The sequence below is a fragment of the Pinus tabuliformis genome, chromosome 6 (assembly GCF_031772625.1).
Source record: "Pinus tabuliformis cultivar Carrire ecotype Pingquan chromosome 6, CPIR1, whole genome shotgun sequence".
NCBI classification, from domain to species: domain Eukaryota; kingdom Viridiplantae; phylum Streptophyta; class Pinopsida; order Pinales; family Pinaceae; genus Pinus; species Pinus tabuliformis.
Window position 1 is genome coordinate 1,994,220,197 of NC_142292.1, and position 21,866 is coordinate 1,994,242,062.

The following is a 21,866-nucleotide window of genomic DNA, read 5'->3' on the forward strand; positions in this document are numbered from 1 at the left end:
ATGGGACCAAAGTGATGCTATGATCATGTTCCCCTCTAGAGGGTGGAAGGTCTTTAGGTTTGTCAAATACCTGCTAGTGATGGTTTAAGACCCGTTGCATCTCAGGATGAATATGAGGAGTAGTGGGCTCTATGTCCTAGATGGCATTAAACTGGGCAATAACTCCATGATTACCATTTTTTAACAACTTTTCCATTCGATGCGAGCTGATGATAGAAGGAGCACCTGCTTGGAGTCCATGGAGGGTATGCATGTGGTCATTCTACATGAAGCTCATATATAACTCTTGGAAATCCATTATGATTGGGCCTAGTGTGCAAAGCCATTCAGCACCCAAGACAATGTCACAACCACCCATGTTAATAGAGAACATGTGGGTCTTTAGGTTGTAGTCTCCCATCTGAAGTTTGATGTTTTCGCATCAGCCTTCACATTTCATTGTCCCCCCATTAGCAATCTGGACCTGGAAATTAGAGACTGCCCTGACAAAACAATGAACAACTTCGATGACTCGCTGATGGATAAAGTTATGAGTGCTGTCATTATCAATCAATACTACTACAGGGCGATGTTTAATAAAGCCTATGATTTTGAGAGTTTGGGCCATAGAAATGCCTGCCAAAGCATGTAGCGAGATAACTGGTTCCCCTGGCATAGCTAGGAACTCATTGTCTTGTTGGCTTTCCTCAATTTCATCCTCTGGTCCCTCAAGGGGTGGGGCTTCCTCAGATGAGCTGTGATCAGTAACATCAATTTGAAAGAATTTTAGTTCCTTGCATTTATTTCCCAAGGATTATTTGTCATCACAGTAGTAGCACAATCCTTGTTTTCTTCTTTCAACCATTTCTACTAGAGACATCTTTTGAACCTTACGTGTTTGGGTAGGCCCCTGAGCCTAGGTGGGGCGTCCCTTGGCTATGAAATTTGGACTAGGCAACTAAAGTACGTTCCACTTCGATAACCTTGTTGCAAGTGTCTATTCATGTAGGTGGGTGGTGCATCCGGACATGTGCTTGGATGGCTTCTTTGAGACCACTTATAAAACATTCCAAGTAGAATTCATCTCCTAGACCTTATGTGTGGATGGCCAATGTCTCAAAGGTTGCAATGTATTCTTTTACTATGCCTGTCTGTCGAAGCTTAGTAAGATGACCCAAAAAATTAGAGTCTCTGTCAAAGCGGTCACAAAGAGATTTTGAGAACACCTGCCAAGTTATGTTCCCGGGATGGCATTTCCAATGCCACTGCCACCATTTCCATCTCTATTGTTCCAAGTAAAGGGATCCGACATGTAGTTTAGTTTGATCATCTTGGATATCATTCAGAAGGAAATATTTTTCCATTCGTGCTACCATATTGTCGGATTATAGCCATCAAATTTATACATGTCCAGCTTGGGTGGCCGAGGGTGGGAATGTTGGTGATTTCCATGGAAGTGAATATGATGGCTAGACTCTCCTTTTGTTGAAAATGCAACAAGATGATGGAGCTTAGTGAAAAGAAGTTGCCTTCAATAAGTGGGCCCGCAGGCTATTTTTGGCACAAAGTCTATTTTTAGACATATGGATCATGGTCTATGAGTTGCAGGATGTTATTTATGGATGATTGGTCATGTTGGTAAAAATATATGGACCTCTATTTTTAGACATATGGGCGGAGTCTATTTTTAGACTGCCAGTCAAAAAATAGAACAGTCGAATATTATTAGCTCTTAATAATATTTGGACTATAAACATTATCTTATCCTCTTGCAACACTTTAGTTCGAGCTATGGATGTGGCACATGCAACTACCAGAAGGAAATACGCTTTTCCTATAGGTTAGTTGAGCTATTGCATGATGGACTTCAGTTAGAACTCAAGTGATTGAGTTTGGTGGAGTTGATTGAGGAGTTGATGGAGTTGTGTTCAGTTTGACTTAGTTGAATTAGTTGTATTTAGTCTAACTCCCAAATACACTAGTGATGAGTGATGTGAATTAATTATTAATTAATTCACTAATTATTAACTCATAAATCAACTAAAGAATACATCAGTTAACGCAGTGCATGGACAGTTCAGTGGAGACAAGTGTTAGAGGTGGGTGAAAGGGTGAGACTACTATCAGTTGTGACTATAGCTGTGCATGAGATTTGCACAATCATTGATTGAGATTTCCAATGAGGATTTCGCAGTATAAGCCAAGGGAATTCGAACTTGGATCTGATCTATTCTCAACTTGGATTGCGCAGTAGAAGCAAGCAAACAGTAGAGAAGATTTGAACCTGTGACTTGTTCAGATCTGAGCTAGTTTGTGTGTAGCATGTGGAGATAGTACTGAGTACTTGTGAGGAGTATTGTATTATGTATTGTTACATGTTCTCTATCATTATAATATATAGATAGTTGGGGGTTTTCAGCTGTATGCTTTCCCCATTACATACTGTGTTGATATGTGCGATTGATGTTTCAATGTGTGCATGCGATTGTTTTTTTTAATTTCGCAAATTGATGATCAATGGTAGAGGAGGTTATGTGTTATGCATGCATTCCGAAAATAGTGTATAATCAGGATAATCTCTGTGAATAAGTGTTATATTATTCAAATTCCTACATGGTATCAGAGCGAGGTTGATCATCAGATCTATTATTCAGAAAGTGATTACATTTTATTTCTTCAGGCAGAGTCTGTAATCAGGCCAGGTAGCCTCTGGATTCATCCTTCTTTTGGAAGGTGAGATATCCAGTAAATGCCCATACAATCAATCTCTGTACGAGAAATACTTTGTTCTCACGAATTTTAGATCAGAAGCGGTTGAGTTTTGAGCTGGTGGAATTCGAATTTGCAGCAGCATTTTCTTGGTGTCGAAGTTGAAATGTATTTCAACGGATTGCGATTGGAGTATGCCCTTGAAGGCAGCTCAAATTATATTGCATGGAAAGATAGGATGGAGGTGGTGTTAAATGACAATGGGTTGAAGGAGTTCATAGATGCTGAGGTCCCAAAGCCTACTGATGTTGCTCAAGTTGAGGCTTGGCAAAAGAAGACATCAAAGTGTTGAAGGATTCTATTGGAGGGCGTGAAGGATCACATTGTATCTAGCCTGCATGGAAAGGCTTCTCCATACTTGATGTGGAAAGCGTTGACAGATTTATTCCAAAGCAAGAGCGACCAGAGGAAGTTGGCGCTCAAGGATAAACTCAGAAACATTAAGTGTGAGAAAGGAGACAGTATGCCCAAGTATCTCACGAAGTTCACCCAATGCCAGGATGAGCTGGGAAGTGTGGGGGTGACTGTCGATGATGAGGACTTGGTGAGCTTTGCTCTCCTTGGTCTTCCGAAGAGTTGGCATTCCTATTAGGACTCTGTCAATGGTCAGGAGAAATTTCCAGGATTGGAGAGACTTTGGTCGGATCTTGTGCAAGAGGAGATCAGGCGGAATATCAGGGACGAATCTTCATCAAAGGCATCTGATGAAGAAAATTGAGCTTTGGCTGCCAAAGAAAAGAAGGGGAAGAACAAGAAAGCTTATCATTCCGGTGCGAAAGGCAAGAAGTAGGACATGTCCAAGGTGAAGTTCTTTCACTGTCACCAGCACAGACATTATGCCACAAATTGTCCGCAGAAGAAGAAAAATAAGCAAGCTGCTGGATCTGCAGCGGGAGAGGCATTAGCCTCGCAGTTTGAGCTGGATTTTTTACTGATCGCATGCTTGGTATCAAGTGTGATGGGGTCAGTATGGTTCTTGGATAGTGGTGCGTCTTTTCACATGACAGGAGATCAAGATTTGTTTTCTGATCTGGATGAGAAAGATCTTGGAGTGCACATCGAGATGGGCGATGATGGTAGATACAGTGTGACCGGTATCGGTACCATTTCCTTTGAGAGGGAGTCTAGTAAACCATTCGTATTGAAGGAAGTGATGCATGTTCCAGGATTGAAAAAGAATCTTATCTCTGTGGCGATGTTAGAAGACAAGGGATATGATGTTGTCTTCAGTGAGGGAAAGGCTTTCCTGCGCAGTAAGACAACTGGAGAAACCCAGAAGATAGGGGTTTGAGTCAAGAACCTTCATCAATTGCATGTAGATGGCTGCCCAACAATGGCATGCAAGGTCGAAGGATTGGTGAGCCGAGATGATGGCGAGCTGTGGCACCGGAGATTGGGCCACCTTCACCATGGAGCCTTGAAGATACTGCAGCAGATTTCTACTGGGCTTCCTAAAGGCACTCTTGCGCAGTCAGATCAGTGCAAGGGGTGTACTTTAGGAAAATTTGTGAAAGCCAACTTTCACGAGAAGGATAGTGGTGCCATGACGATCCTTGAGAGAATTCACACAGATGTGTGTGGACCTTTCTCAGTAGCTTCGACAGCAAAGCACAAGTACTATGTGATCTTTGTTAATGATTTCTCTCGAAAGTGCTGGATCTTCTTCATGCAGAAGAATAGCGAGACATACTCAAATTTCTGTGAGTTGAAAGCACTGGTCGAGAAGGAATCGGGGAAGAAGGTGAAGGCTCTTAGGAGTGACAATGGTGGTGAATTCATCTCTGGTGAGTTCAAGGACTTCAACAGTGCAGAAGGGATTCGAAGAGAGCTCATAGCTCCCCATAACCCATAGCAGAACGGGGTTGCTGAGCGGAAGAATAGAACGATCGTGGGTGCTACACGGGCGATGTTGCATGATCAGGGCCTACCCCTTCACTTGTGGGCGGAGGCATGCAATACTATAGTATATGTGCAGAACCGTTGTCCTCACAAGATACTTGGCATGAGTACACCTGAGGAGGCTTATTCTGGTAAGAGGCCTGATATTTCCCATTTGAGGATTTTTGGTTCTCCTTTTTACGTGCATGTGACAAAAGATGCCAGGAAGAAGATGGAGTCGACCGCAGAGGTTGGGATATTTGTGGGGTACACTAATATGCCCAACTATCGTGTGTATTTGCCAGACAGTCGCAAGACTGTTGTGCGACGGGATATCAAATTTCAGGAGGAGAAAGCCATGAAGTGTTCACTTGAGAGGGAGCCACACTTGCATGCAGATGAGGGGCTACTAGTTCCTAAGGATGAGCTTCAAGATGTGGATCAGCCACAAGATGAAGTTCATGGAGTGGAAGAGACCACTCATGCAGCGCCAACCATTAGAGGGTGAAAGCGCACTATAGAAGCTGAGCGACTGGCTCAAGATGCAGAGAAGGTTGTAGGACCACCTACAACACAACACAAACAGAGAAAGTCACCTGATCGGTACACTGGATACATGGCTCTTGTGAGAAAATGTGTCGTGACTGAGCCATCCTCTTTCGAGGAAGCTGTGGAGGATCCTGCATGGGTGGATGCCATGGTGGAAGAGTATGATTCGATTGTCAGAAACAGTGCATGGGAGATTGTCCCAAGATCGGAGGGGAAATCAGTGGTGGGTTCGAGATGGATCTACAAAGTGAAGCAGGTAGTTGACGGGAGTGTGCAGAAGTACAAGGCAAGATTTGTTGCCCAAGGCTTCTCACAGATAGAGGGGATCGATTATGAGGAGACCTTTGCACTTGTCGCAAGGTATTCTTCCATACGGACGATTCTTGCTCTCTCAGCGCAGATGGGGTGGCACATCCATAAGATGGATGTGAAGACTACATTCCTCAATGGAGTCATTGAGGAGGAGGTGTACATAGAGCAGCCCGAAGGTTTCGAGATCTTCAGTAGCGAGTCGCATGTGTGCAGGCTCAAGAGAGCGCTGTATAGATTGAAACAAGCACCTCGTGCTTGGTACACACGGATAGATAGTTATTTCACTGGACTTGCATTCTCCAAGAGTGAGATGGATCCTAACCTATACCAGATTGTGGTGGAGGGTAAGTTGTTGATCATTGTACTTTATGTAGATGATTTGATTTTGACGGGAGATGAACTTTTGATACTTTCATGCAAGGAGGATCTTGCTAGAGAGTTTGAGATGAAGGACTTGGGCCTCCTTCATTATTTCCTAGGATTGGAAATTTGGCAGCGCAGTGATGGACTATTTGTTTCTCAGGGTAAGTATGCCCGGGAGATATTAGAGAAGTTCTTCATGCATGCCTGCAAGCCTGTTGATACTCCTCTTCTTGGAGGTTGGAGGAAGGAGGATGCTACTTCAGCGGAGGTAGTGGATGCCACTGTATATCGACAGTTGGTGGGGTTGCTTATGTATCTGGTCAATACACGACCCGATATATGCTATGCTGTTAACTAGCTTTCACAAGCTATGGTTAAGCCAACCAAGTTCTTCTGGGAGGCAGGCAAGCATGTATTGTGTTATCTCAGAGGCACATTGGGATATGGATTGTGGTACAGACAGGAGGATGAGGTGAAGCTATGTGGCTTCACGGATGCAGATTGGGCAGGGAGCCCAACGGACAGAAAGAGCACATCTGGAGGGATCTTTAGTATCAAGTCAACAACAGTTTATTGGTACAGCAGGAAGCAGAGATCCGTGGCACTTAGTTCAGCAGAGGCCGAGTATATGGCAGCAAGTTTGGCTGCATGTGAGGCTATATGGATGAGGAAGATCTTGGTCGGGTTGTTCGGGTCACACTTGGAGCCTACTGTGATTTATTGTGATAACCAGAGTAGCATTAAACACTCGACTAATCCAATATTTCATGATAGATCCAAGCACATCGACATCAGGTACCATCATATCAGAGATTGTGTGCAGTGGAGAATCATGTTACTTTCATACATTCCCACGGAGGATCAGGATGCTGATATCTTGACGAAGGCGCTCACCAGGAGAAAATTCGAATACCATAGAGGTAGGATAGGGGTTGCAGATAATCCATATCTTGTTGAGAGGGAGTGTTGAAAATGCAACAAGATGATGGAGCTTAGTGAAAAGAAGTCGCCTTCACTAAGTGGGCTCGCAGGCTATTTTTGGCGCAAAGTCTATTTTTAGACTATGTATATTTTTAGACATATGGATCATGGTCTATGAGTTGCAGGATGCTATTTATGGATGATTGGTCATGTTGGTAAAAATAGATGGACCTCTGTTTTTAGACATATGGGCAAATTCTATTTTTAGACTGCCAGTCAAAAAATAGAACAGTCGAATATTATTAGCTCTTAATAATATACTATAAACATTATCTTATCCTCTTGCAGCACTTCAGTTCGAGCTACGGATGTGGCGCATGCAACTTCCAAAAGGAAATACGATTTTCCTATGGGTTAGTTGAGCTATCGCATGATGGACTTCAGTTAGAACTCAAGTGATTGAGTTTGGTGGAGTTGATTGACGAGTTGATGGAGTTGTGTTCAGTTTGACTTAGTTGAACTAGTTGTATTTAGTCTAACTGCCAAATACACTAGTGATGAGTGATGTGAATTAATTATTAATTAATTCAGTAATTATTAAATCATAAATCAACTAAAGAATACATCAGTTAGCTCAGTGCATGGACAGTTCAGTGGAGACAAGTGTTAGAGGGGGGTGAAAGGGTGAGACTACTATCAGTTGTGACTATACCTGTGCATGAGATTTGCACAATCATTGATTGAGATTGCCAATGAGTATTGCACAGTATAAGCCAAGGGAATTCGAACTTGGATCTGATCTATTCTCAACTTGGATTGCGCAGTAGAGGCAGGCAAACAGTGGAGGAGATTTGAACCCGTGACTTGTTCAGATCTGAGCTAGTTTGTGTGTAGCATGTGGAGATAGTATGGAGTACTTGTGAGGAGTATTGTACTATGTATTGTTACATGTTCTCTATCATTATAATATATAGATAGTTGGGGGTTTTCAGCTATATTCTTTCCCCATTACATACTGTGTTGATATGTGTGATTGATGTTTCAATGTGCGCATGTGATTGTTTTTTTAATTCCGCAAATTGATGATCAATGGTAGAGGAGGTTATGTATTATGCATGCATTCCGCAAATAGTGTATAATCAGGATAATATTTGTGATTAAGTGTTATATTATTCAAATTCATACACCTTCAAGGTCTTCATTAAGACTATGCGGCTCCAGATGCAACCCTGATGTGCTCACTTTGAAATTTTCCATGAATCTCTGCATCTAGTCCGCTTTGTCCTTGAAAGAATCCAACTGTTTTTCAAGGCACTCAATATTCTCATTGGCCATGGCTTGAGCTCTAGTTTCTACCATACACAGATCTTGGTCACTTGTCGTCACTTTGAAAAAATTTGGGACCGCCTGAAATTGATACTGACAAGTGAACGGTACCACTGCAATTAGCTTGTTGTCCTCAATATTATGGGCTAAATCTCTTGTAAGTGTCCTTGGAAGGCCTCATTTTTTTTTTGTTTCTCTGAATGGAGTTTTACTCCCCGCTGATCAATAATACAGTGGCCAAATTCCAAAAAACTTGATCCTGCCCAATGTCCAAGAAAATTGGCCTAGACTATAAGAGCCACAAGTCTCATTGCGCAGATGGTCAGACCTGCCTGTGAAACCCCAATAGTTGAATGTGAGTTGGACTACGACGGCTACAGAACCCCAACTGCTTGATCTGAATGTTACTGTGGCGATAAAACCTAACCTGGTGGATATGATTGTTGCGGCGGCAACAAAACCCCAATTACTAGATCTGAATCGTACTGCGGTAGTAGAACCCCAACAGGTGGATCTGATCTGGAAAATAACATAATGGGCAATATTTAAAGAGTCGAGGGAACTATGGTCACAAAGGAGTGTCAAGTGTTGCAGATCGCAATATACATTGGGGTCCAACAATAGTACTCGACCCAATCTTTGACGGCACTAACTAAGGAGGATCAATCGTACCCTTAGTCATACTACCTGACTACCCTATTGTACGCAAAACTAATCTCCCCGAGTGCTGTTATCAATGTACTGTAGCAGCAAGATGGCCGACGGCTTATCTAAGGCAAGGTTTCAAGTGAGCCTCTGGGGCTTCCGATAAACCTAGAGGGCACGTGGAAGGCAGTCTGTGCGTAGTTTTGTCTAATGCGCTACTACTCAAAGGGGTACCCATAGGGGTTACAAGGGAGTCCAACAAGTGTGACCACCTCTTGTATTTCCTACATGCATGCCTCCCCAAATCCGTAAGTTTATGCGCTCAACAATAGATCCCATGGTTTAAAGATGCTGAAACAAGTCTCTAGCCTAAAAAAAAATATGCCAAAAATGGAGGTATCCACCGGCCCTGGAAAGCTCTTTGATACCACTTGTTGTGCTCTTGACCTGCAAGAAATTCTAGAATACCAAATATGCGAAGAAATACAACCCAAAACATAGAACAAAATGAGAAAAACAACAAGTATTTTATTATTCAGAGATGAAAGCAATGTTCACTTGCCTCTTCGAGGGGGCAACCTCCAACAGAGCAGAGCTCAATTACAAAATAAGACTCGATATCTCTCAATGGGGAGTCTTTGTCCTTTATATAGGATTCAAACATACAATACCATGGGTCATAACCATGGTTCTATCAATACCATCTATCTAATACCATGGCCCGTTTGTAACTAACTATGGTCCCTTTCTTAAATGCAGGTCAACCATTTACAATTATTAATACGAGCTTTATTGACTCTTTGACTAACTATAACTATGGCTCGACCCTATTACATAAATAGAGGGGTTAGGGTTGGACCCTAACATCTTCGGGCTTGAATTTCTTTGAGTCTCCTTCTACAACAAGATTGGCTTGTTCCATTCCTGTTAAGAAATCAGCTCACAAAAAGATAGAAAAGATAGATCAATGCCTTAGAATTCAGCCTCTTCGAGGGGGAAACCTCCTTTACATTACACAAATGAACAATTCTTGGATGATTCAAATGAAAAAACCTCCTTTCTATATATAGGAGTCTAAGGGGTCACAATATAACCAAGCCGACCTAACAATAATAATATAAAGGCACAAAAATAACAATAGAGGGATTCTATGGGGCACAATAATAACAATATGGGGACAATAGGGGCACAAAAATAACAATAAGGGATACAATGACAATAGTAATGGGGGAATCACTAGTATTATAGGGACCTAACATGCCCCTCTCCTTCAAAAAAGTGTTTTCCTCAATGCTTGAGTAGTTCTGGATGCTTCTGTATAAAATTCTCATCCTCCCATGTGGAATCTTCAACGGGTAAGTTCTTCCACTTGATGAGATACTCTGAAATTGATCGATTTCGTAGCTGTCGAGTTCTTGTTTCTTTGACTGCTTCATGTTCCAATATGATTTTTCCTTCCTCATCAAGTTCTGGCAATATTGTTTGAACTGGAAGCTTGTCACCTATAACCTTCTTTAAGCATGAAACATGGAAAACTGGGTGCACTCGGGAAGCTGCAGGACTCTCCAATTCGTATGCCATAGTACCTATCTTTTGCAACACCTTGTACGGATCATAATACTTTGGTGATAATTTATTATCCTTCTTAGCTTGCTTGAGGGACATTTGTTTATATGGTTGTAGCCGTAAGAATACCTAATCACCTAAATCAAAACTTCTTTTGCTGCGATGTTGATCTGCTTGTTGTTTCATTCTATTCTGTGCCAAGCTGAGGTTATCCTTTAAGAGTTGGAGAACTTGTTGTTGATGCTTGATGTGATCTTAAATTGCTTGAACCTTAGAATTTTCTCTTAAATATGATGTGATGGATGGTGGATGATATCCATAAAGTGCCATAAATGGGGTCATTTTTGTTGCAGTATGGAAGGAAGTGTTATACCACCATTCAGCCAGAGGCAACCATTTGATGCTGTGTGTGGAGCATGATTGTTCAGAGGTCTTTGTTTCAGCCGGATGTATACCCCAGGAAGTTTGTACACCCCTCCATGCAAGGGGGTGCGGGGGGGACTTGTCCCCCCACGGGGGTCCTAGGGGGCCGATCCCCCCGGCTGGGGGGTCCGGGGGCTCGGGGGCAGCGCCCCCGAAGCTAAAAACAAATGTAAAATTACCTTGTAAAAGTATAGTAATTTCTAGTCAATCTGGGCCATTCATTAGGCAGATGATCTGACAGTAGAACTTATGTTTAGTTTAGGGTTTTTTGCCCTAGAAGGAAACCCCTCTCTTTGTATGAGGGCATTGTATTGGAGGTTGAGATATAGATGTGTATTTTGTGAGCGAGAAACAGAGAGGTGAGACTGTGAGAGAAAAGAGAGGATATTACAGTGGATTTGCTGTAGGTTGTGTCTCTTCATTTTTGCTGGATAATAGAAAGGAAGGACTGGCTGTTCGGGTTGGACGTAGCCCAAACTGGGTGAACCACGTATATCTGTGTCTCTCTTGTTTTGTGCGTTTTCTGTGTTTATATTTCTGCAATATTTTATGTGTTCCTTTGCTCTGTAATATATAATTTTCTAACATTTGACCCATTGTGTCTATTTATCAAATACAAAGCAACAAAGATATCCTTCCAAACATTTTTTTACTATCTCAGTTTTCCCATCAGATTGAGGATGATAAGATGAGATATGAGCTAACTGAGTACCAAGACAAGAAAATAATTCTGTCCAAAAATTTCCAGTGAAAATGGGATCTCTGTCACAATAATCTTTGGGTTTCCATATAGCTTTTGAATTGTTTCCATTAATGCAGTAGAAACTATAATTGCTTTAAATGGATGAGATAATGCTAAAAAGTGTGCATACTTTGTAAGTCTGTCAAATACCACCATGATAACACTCTTTCCTTCTAACTTGGGTAAACCTATGATAAAATCCATTGAAAGCTCCTCCCAACGTTATCTTGGAATGGATAAAAGTTGTAATAGTCCTGGGGTCTTAATTGTTTCAACTTTATTTTGTTGGCAAACCAAACATTCTGCCACAAACTTTTGAATATCTAATTTAAGGCCATCCCAAAAAAAATCCTTCTTAACCCTGTGGTAGGTTTTTAGAAATCTTGAGTGCCCTCCTAAGGGAGAGGTGTGCAATTCCCTAAGAATATTTTGTTTGAGTTGGGAATTCTTACATAGGTATAACTGGTCCTTGTACCATAACGAATCATTTTTCCAGCTAAATGTATCAGATGTACTGGGATCTTGTTGTATATTTTGAATGAGTGCTCACACTTCCTCGTCATTCTTCCATTCATCGCTTGCTTCATTTATTCAATCTGGTTGGATAATAGAAATGGTGTAAAGAAATGCTTCCACATCCTCATCCTTTCTTGAGAGTGCATCTGCCACAACATTTTTCTTCCCTTTTTTGTAGATGATTTCAAAGTCATAACCCAACATCTTTGTGACCCATTTTTGCTACTCTTCTGAAGATAATATTTGTTCTAAAAAGTATTTAAGACTATCATGATCTATTTTTACCTTGAAGTGTCTTCCCATTAGGTAGGGTCGCTATTTCTTAAGTGCATGTAGTATTTCCAACATTTCTTTCTCATAAATAGCTTTGTGTAAATAATTTCCTTTGATTGGATGACTTTCGAAAGCAATGGGTCTTTCTTCTTGCATTAAAGAAACACCAATTCCATTTCCCGACGCATCACATTCCACAATAAATGTTTTTGTGAAGTCTGGTGTAGCTAAGACTGGTGCTTGGCAAATTGCCTCTGTAAGATGTTCAAAGGCCTTCGTTGCTTCTGGAGTCCATGAAAATGCATCTTTCTTCAATAATGTTGTTAGAGGTGTTGCTATTCTCCCATAATTCCTAACAAACTTGCGATAATACCCTGTCAACCCGATAAATCCTCGTAGATGCTTTATGGATGTGGGGATTTTCCATTCCTTAATGGTTTTAATTTTTCTAGGGTCTACCTTAACACCTTCATGAGATACAATATGACCCAGATATTCCACCTCTTGTACTCCAAAGAAACATTTGGATATTTTTGCATATAATTGTTTCTCCTCCAATAGTTTGAGCACCATGTCAACATGTTGGACATGATCCTTCCAAGACTTGTTGTAGATTAGTATATCATCAAAAAATACTAACACAAATTTTCTAAGTAAGGGTTTGAAAATGGCATTCATCAAACCTTGAAATGTAGAAGGTGCATTAGTAAGGCTAAAAGGCATGACCACAAAGTCATAATGCCCCTCATGAGTTCTAAATGCTATTTTTGGAATGTATTCAGTCTTCATTCTGATTTGATGATATCATGAATGAAGATCCAACTTGACGAAGTAAATTGATCCATGTCGTTCATCCGATAATTCATCAATGACAGGAATGGGAAATTTATCTTTAATAGTGAGCTTGTTGAGCTCCCCTATTACAAAAGATCTTTCCTACACACTTGAACACGTATTAGTTTGCACAATATTAGAGCAATATAATTAATAAGATAAACCAAGCATTCCTCATAAATTTATTGGCAAGCTTATCCCTAGAACAATGCTCTAAATCAATTATATGTGCAAGATAGCTTGCACACATCAATCCAATAAAGATGGAAATTATAAACTAATATTAATTCAAAGTGCAAAAGAAATTAAACATAATAGTAGTATCGTGAAAGGACATTACCTCATAACGCCAAGAGAACACCAGCCAGATAGTATTGATTGTATTAAGAAAGTATGCAAGTACAAAATGGCAGAGTTTCCTCAAGACCAATAGCTCATTACATGATACAATATGAGAGCATATAGCCTCATTATATAGAGAGGGGAGAAAATCCCAAGGAAGAATGCATCTGAGAACTAAACTTGGAGAAAATCCCAAGGAAAGATAAGTCAAGTTCGATGTGGAGAAGATAGAGACATCAGAGAAAAATCGAATACCATATGTGCACATCAAGGGAAATCAAATTCCATATATGGCATAGTAAACTCATCCATGAGTGAATCCAAGTACAATGATAACTCCAGTCAACAAATGCAAACTCGAACTAAGTGATGCCACATATGTAGATGATCCCTAGATAACTCTGCGTAGGTCCCCAAGAACTGGGTGATTCCTCCATATGCAACTCATAGTCTGGCCAAGTGAAACTCGTAATCCTTAAGAGTGGAGTGTTAAGAGTAGAAGAACCTGAGATACTGTGAGATGATGCCCGACATAATATTTAGTGCAAATATACCAAGGAATATTCCTTCAGTGCATGAGCTCCTCTAATAAATTTTATTTTCCACATGTGAAATTGTTGCTTTATCTCTGGGAAATTCGATTTGATGAAATACTGGTGTATTTATGAGGCAGTGTGCTCAGTCATCTTCCACATGTCCGTTGACTCAACTCTTTGACTTAGGATAATTTCCAAGTCATTTCCATGTCATTCTATCACATGGAATAATTTATTTCTCTCTATTTTATTTAATTCTAGCCTAATTAAATGCCACAATTTCCACTAAACTTAGGAATGTGGGTTTTGAGGGTCCAAAACACATTATGAACCCCTCAAAGTGTGTTGTTGTCACTCACTGCATTGTGGGTTTCAGTTGGTCAAGGTTGCCCAAGAGAGTGAAGTTTTGAGTCACCTTTCTAGGCCTAAGGAGAACTTAAATCCAGATCATAGACCCTCCATTGCATAGTGCCTAGAATGAGCTTTCCAATGGTATATAGAAGTCCAAAAATGGACTTCTGGATCAAAATATATGACCTGTTGAAGATCAGGCGTTCTATTTCCTTGAAGTGAAAGAAAAGAGCTTATCAGAGGGCTCTGAGCATAGCAAGCTAAGCATATCAGCATTGGGTAGGCCCCGCATGTCGGGCACCCCACAGTCCCGCAATCCACATCCTGCAAATCTCACAAATCGATGATTGATGGCAGGCAAACCCCGCATCCCACAACCCTGCAGTCCCGCATGGCGCTTGCAATACTTGATGGGCCATCCTTAAGGAATTGTAGGGGGAAATCACCAATGTAGTGTTAAATCACTGGGGAGGGCCGATTTCATTTAATAAAGGAATTCAAAGAAAAAACCAAGGAATGCGACCCCCCTTTCTCTCTCCTACAAGGGGCAATGTGGCAGGATACTAAGGCTCCCTCATATCAGGCACCCCACAGTCCGGCAATATCAGCAATCGACGATTCTGAACAGGACCTGGGTTAAGAAGACTATGATATGCAGCGGGAAGCACTGATGAAGTGCTAAACTGCCAAGAAAGGCCAAAGAACTTTAATGAAGAAAATCGATGCAAACCAAGGGCGGGTGAGCCTTTTTTTCTCTCTCCTCCACGACACCATGTGGCGCAATACCATTGGCCCATATATATGACATGGAAACTAACATCACAATGACGTGGCAGTACGAAGGACACATGTCATGCAGATTCAACATTTTTAGGGTCCTAAGGAGGGAATTTTTGGGTGACACATGTCACCACTCATAGGGTGACACGTGGAAGTGATGATGTCACCCATCACAATCAATGTCCAGCGATTACACAAGGCAAGATCCTTCCTCTGTCAATGTCCCTTCTGATGTTGCGATTGCAATATGAGGGAACCTCTCGGATGCGATATTTTATGTGATCTAGCCTCTGAATTTTTTGCGTCTGGACCGTCAACTTACACTATGAAAAGAGGTGAAGGGGTCTATCTCTCCCAGCTTGCAATTTCAATACCCTGGGTTGGCCCAATCCCGCAGATTGGCAATCGCAATGTCAAGAGGAAATATAAGGGGCCAACAACGGAAATCGTCGATATGCAAGATTTCATATAACAAATGGAAAAACCTCCAGTGGGTAGTTCATTGGCTCTAGCACCCTCGACCCATGCCCTTGGTTCCCACCACCGGCTATATGAAGAAAGCTACGAAAAGGAGCCAAAGTGAAAGGGGCTAAAGGGGGTTGGGATTCTTCTATTTCTCAATGTATTTTATAGCAAAGGGTAGCATGGGAAAGTCATCCATCTTGCCACCCAGAGAGAATCTTTGGGCAGATCAGGCCCCGATAGTACAGGGCTTTAAAGGAGTGATGGGCCGCCAAATATGGTGTTAAGGGAAACATGTGGTGCATTCAAAACTAGCATGGGCTGATTTAGAAAATTCCATTGTGACACATAATCAGGGTCGGTGCTAGCAAGAGTGAAAAGAGAATTGGTAGCTTGAAGGATTTAATTCTCAGGCATGGTGTCACATACACAGAAGTGACGGAGGATAGCTGGGCAGCATAGGAGGCCATACCATGAGCAAACTACTACGTGAAGAAGAGATGATCACAGGATGGGCAAGGAGATCTTTGTATATTTTGCATCTTATGGTTATTTATTTAGTGTATTGTAACGTGCCTCCTTTCCTGAGGCATTTAATTCTGTAGTATTTTGGGCCACAGAGCCATTTATGACTGAGACAACTAGTTGAATTGACAACTGAGTCTAGACTAGAGATATTTTGTTGTAATGAATGTTCTTGCTCCCCCCTGTAGATAAATAGTGGAAATCAAGACTTAGAAAAGGTTCATAAATTCTATAGAAAAAATTGTGTGCTATTTTCAGACTGTATCTCTTTGTTACACAGATTTTTCAAAATATCAAGGGAATGGTGGTGATTCCCTCATCAAGAATTATAGTATGTTTTCCCTCTGTTGAAACCCATTTTGTGTTCATATTTCTTCTCTGTATTCATGCAATTATAACTGTTATAAATATTTCAAGCTTCCTCATATATTTATTTGTATTGATATGTGAATGCAAGTGCCTATAATTATATCCAAAATTGACTTGTCTCAATATTGTTAATGCATATACCTGTGTGGATTATTGAAATCATATATTTAAATCTGAAACACGTGAATCATAGCATTCAACCCCTCCTTCATCCATTATTTATGCTTGTAACTCAAATAAGTATAGAAATCCTTAATGCCTCAAGTTCTATGTGTTAAGTGTAGAAGTCTTGAAGCCTTATGCTCTATGTGATGAGTTTCTCCTTCTCTTTGTCCTCTCGCATTTGCTCTGCAAAATATTATTAAGCTGTAAGCCCTTGGACTACTTGGCCTCCACTATTTTTATGCATATTTGTGAGATCTGAACCTGTGACGAAGTACCAAAAAGTCATGTCTTATTTCTTTGGATAAATGAACCAACCCATTTCCTATATATATATATATATATATATATATAGAGAGAGAGAGAGAGAGAGAGCGAGAGAGAGAGAGAGAGAGAGAACATAAGTGATGTCTCTAGTTTCTTGTAAATCTTTTGAGACACACCAATCTAGATATGCCCAGACACTGGTCTTGTAAGCAATCCAAGGCTCTCTCTAGGAGTGACAACATCTTTTAGTGTCATTTCCAGGGAGCGTATTGAAGGATTTCCCCCTCGGGATACGAAAAATTAAGCACTCTTTGTGTAGGTGAGTGAAGTATGTTCTGATTGCATTCAAATCACCTTGGCAACTCCACAACCCCCAATTATCAATTATCAACCTATCTTTTAAAAGGCCTCATACTTGGTCAGATACATCTCAGTAGAAAGCCCCATTTGTACTTGACCCAGAAAAGTTGATTTTCAAGAAAGTCTAGAAAGAGAAAACTCCCCTTGCCTATGCTACCATCTCACCAGCCTTTTAAGCTTCCTCATCTAGCTCTTAGCTCGCTGTTACTCACTACTCAGGATTTGTTCCTAAGGCCCTGACATACCCTGCATCCAGTCTAGTCACTCCTACCATTGTGTTTTTGGGCCAAGTTCCTCAGTTAAGTCTCAATCTCCCTCCATTAATCCAGAGGGCTTTTCTATGTTTTTCACTAAATAAATATGCACCTGTTAATTTACCTCAGCCTTTGAGTGAAATTCCCTAAGACTACCTAAAGAATATGCCTAGGTTCAATGGGGAAGATGATAACATGACACATATTCACTTTCAAACCTTCGGTTCTTTTGCTGAGATCCTAAATGTGGAACAATTGGATGTAGTCATGAAAATTTTTGTACAATCCCTTGACGGAGAGGCCAAAAAGTAGTTCAAAACCCTACCCAATGCCTCCATCGCCACCTGGGAGGAACTTGAAAACTCTTTTACATAGAAATGGGTTGAAAAGAGGAATCACGAGTATCTCCTTACTGAGTTTAATGCCATAAGAAAAGAGTCGAAGGAGGGTAGTTTAGAATTTATCAAAAGATTCAATAAGCAGTACAATAACTTGTTAGCTGACATAAAGCCTCCTCCAGTTATAGCTTGTGTAGTTTAATTAGGATCTTTTGAGTCTGACATTGGTTTTACCTTGAGAGAAAGGAAGTATCTCACTTCTAGACCAACTTCAGATCAATGATCTCAAAGTGGAAGGAAATCTAGCCTTGGCAAGGAATTCACAGGTAAAGAAAGAACCTACCAAACCCAAAAGAGGGAAAGAAGAGGCATCCTCCTCCGGTCGAGATAGAGAATCATCACAATCGAAGTGGGACAATCTGGAGAGACTTATTAGGAGTCTATCACAAAAGGTTGGAAAGCTTGAAATTGAGAACAAGAACCTCTCCAAACACAATGCTCAATTCAACAACTGGGCCTATAACCCATAATATAGAAGGCCTCCACTACAACTACTTCCAAAGGAAAGAAATGAGAAACTTGATAAGATCCCTCATCCTTTATACTTGGAAGATGGTCCCAACGAAAAATCATCGGATACACAAGAGATATAGGGAAATATGTATTCTGCTTTTGCCGAAGAATAACATGAGAATATGTCTCACCAGGAGGCCAGTCATGATAGAGAAGCAACAACCGATGAGGAAGATATGGATTATTATTGAAAACAGTTTGCAGATTTCATGCAAGCACAACCCCAACGTAAGTATAATATAATATCTTCAAAGAAGAAGACGAGAGAACCAGAAAAACAAGGGGAAGACGCTCCCCAAGTGGTTCCTCCAGCACCAGACAAGGGGAAAGGTAAGCTCCATCCTGACCACCCAAGATAGGAGTCTCTTTAAATAAGGAGAGAAATGGTCCTGAGGGGCACATAGAAAAGGAGGCACCTGTTCTGCTAAAAACTGCCAACAGGAAGGGAAAAATAATAGAGGTGGGAGATACAGAAAAGGCCCAACCCACATTCAATCTCTTGAAGGAGCTTGAAAATGTAAAAATTATTGTTCCCCTAATTAAGCTCCTAAAATAGCCTAATTACAAAGCTCAGGTCTCTCGATTCATGCATCCAGTCACCTCAACACCTACCCAGGATAGTTTGAACCTCTGAGAGGAGAGGTCTATGGTTGTTTTTGGGCCGCATGTGGAAGAGTTGGACCCTTCTACTGCGCCTTTCTATGTGACTTTCATTATCCATGACCTTTTGCTGCATACTTGCATGCTAGATTCTAGGGCCTCACACAACCTCATGCCATTATCAGTAATGGAACAACTGGGTTTGGAGATCACCAGACCATACAAGGACCTGTACTCCTTTGACTCCAAGAGAGTCAAGTGCTTAGGCATGATAAAGGATCTGGTGGTAAACCTGGCTCAGATCCCGTGAAAAGTGTGGTAATGGACATAGTGGTGGCTGATATACCTCCTCGTTTTGGAATGCTCTTATCCAGATCTTGGGGTTCCAAGGTGGGTGGCTCTATCAAGCTAGATTTGACTTATGCCACTATTCCCACTTTCAGAGGTGAGCAAAGGAGGCTATACAGAGAATCCAAGTTTGTAAAAACTGTGACCCCAGCTAAAGGCTTAGAAAACTCCCCAGCTCATGGAAAAGAAAGCGACCTCTCCTACCTATTCTTAGAAGAAGACGAGAACCTCTTGGAAGAAGCATTAGTACAACTAACAAGGCAGTTGGAATAATAGCACTTAAATGAAAACAAATTATGGAAAAATGTACTTTGACGAAGCAAACTCAAAAGAGGGAAATGGAGCTGGAATATTGTTGGTATCTCCGGAGGGCAGCCCGATACCCCCCTCATTCAAGCTAGAATTTGAGGCAACCAACAACGTAGTGGAACATGAAGAAGTTATCCTTGGTCTATAAACAATAAGGAATGTGATTGTCAAATGCTCGGATGTGCTTGGAGGCTTTGAGATGATTATTAAGCAGACCAAACAATTTATAGAATAAGGTAAGGAGCTCAGTAACTCAATTAGAAGGTTCATGGAGGAGATCAAAAGAGTTGATCATCAATTACCAAGTTGGGAACACATATTAAAGTTCTTGTCCGAAGATTTTAGGAGGTACATGCTGGCTTTAATCGCTGAATTTCTAGAGAACAATGGAATGAAGTCCAGTGCCCTAAGGTGGAGATCATATCATTGAAACTGTTATGCTCTCAACCTGCAAAATGATACCCAAATACAAAATATGCGAAGAAAAGATACCCAGAACATAGAATAACAATGATTTTATTATTCAGAGAGTAATGTTCAGTTGCCTCTTCGAGGGGGCAAACTCCAATAGATCAGAGCTCGATTACAAAATAAGACACAATGCTCCTCGCAGGGAGTCTCTATCCTTTATATATGACTCATACATGCAATACCACAGACCAATACTGTGGGTTTTATTAATACCATCTATCTAATACTACGGCCCATTTGCAACTAACTATGGTTCCATCATTAATTGCGGGTTAACCACTTACAATTATTAATATGGGCTTTATTGACTCTTGACTATGACGTGATCCCATTACATAAATAAGGGGGTTAGGGTGGGACCCTAACATGCCCTCCCCCTTAAGACGAGCCTTGTCCTCAAGGCTGAAGTTGCGGAAACTGATGAAGAATAGTGGCTGGTTCCCAAGTTGCATCTTCCGGAGAGGTGTCTTTCCATTTGACGAGGACTTCCTTAATCATGCGGCCGCCTAGTTGCTTGTCTCGTGTGTCTAGGACCTGTTCAGGATGAAGCCAGATGGACCCTTCTTTGTCCAATTCAGGTAGACTTGTCTGAATTATGCAATTGTTCCCAATCACTTTCTTGAGGCATGAGACATGGAAAACTGGATGGATTTTTGCAGTAGGTGGCAAGGCCAACTTGTAAGCCACTTCTCCAATGCACTGAAGTACTTGATATGGTCCGTATAATTTGGGAGATAGTTTCTGACACCCCTTGTCTTTGAGTGATGTTTGCTTATATGGTTGTAGCCGTAAAAAGACCTGATCCCCTTCTTGAAATTGGCACTCGGAGTGATGCTGGTCTACTTGGTGCTTCATGCGGTTCTAAGCTTGATGAAGATTCTCTCGAAGATGGGCGAGCATGGTTGCGCGGTGTTGTAGGAGTTGATCCACTGCTTGTACTTTTGAGCACCCCTTGAGATATGAAGTAGGTGAAGGCGGGAGTTGACCATATACTGCTTCATAGGGAGTCATTTTGGTGGTGGCATGATAGTTGGTATTATACCACCATTCAGCCAGAGGTAACCACTGTACCCAAAGGTGTTGCTTTTCTGAAGTGAAACACCTAGGGTAGGTTTCTAGACATTTGTTGACGGCTTCGGTTTGACCATCTGTTTGCGGATGATAGGAAGTATTGAGTTTTAGTTGAGTGCCTTGTATCCTGAAGAGTTCCTGCCAAAAATTATTGGTGAAGATCGGGTCGCGATCGGACACAATAGAAGTGGGCATGCCATGCAATTTGAAGATCTGATCCATGAAAGATTGAGCGACCAAAGTTGGTGTAAACGGGTGGGGTAGGGCGCAGAAATGAGCATACTTCGACAGTCGTTCCACAACCACCATGATGACTGACTTGTTCCCTGACTTTGGAAGACCTGTAATGAAATCCATAGAAACCTCCATCCAAATTGATGCCAGAATGGGCAATGGTTGTAATGTACCTGGTGTGTTGACGGTTTCCCCTTTGTGGCGTTGACAGACATCGCATTCTGCTACGAAAGTAAGGATGTCCTTTTTCATGGCTGTCCAAAAAAATGATCTTCTGGTGCGAGCATACGTCTTCTGAAAGCCCGAATGTCCTGCAATGGGAGATGAGTGCAATTCTGCCAAAATGCGACTTTTGAGGGTGGATGTTGGTGATATTACGACTCGGTCCTTGTAGCGAAGAATATCATCCTGCCACGAG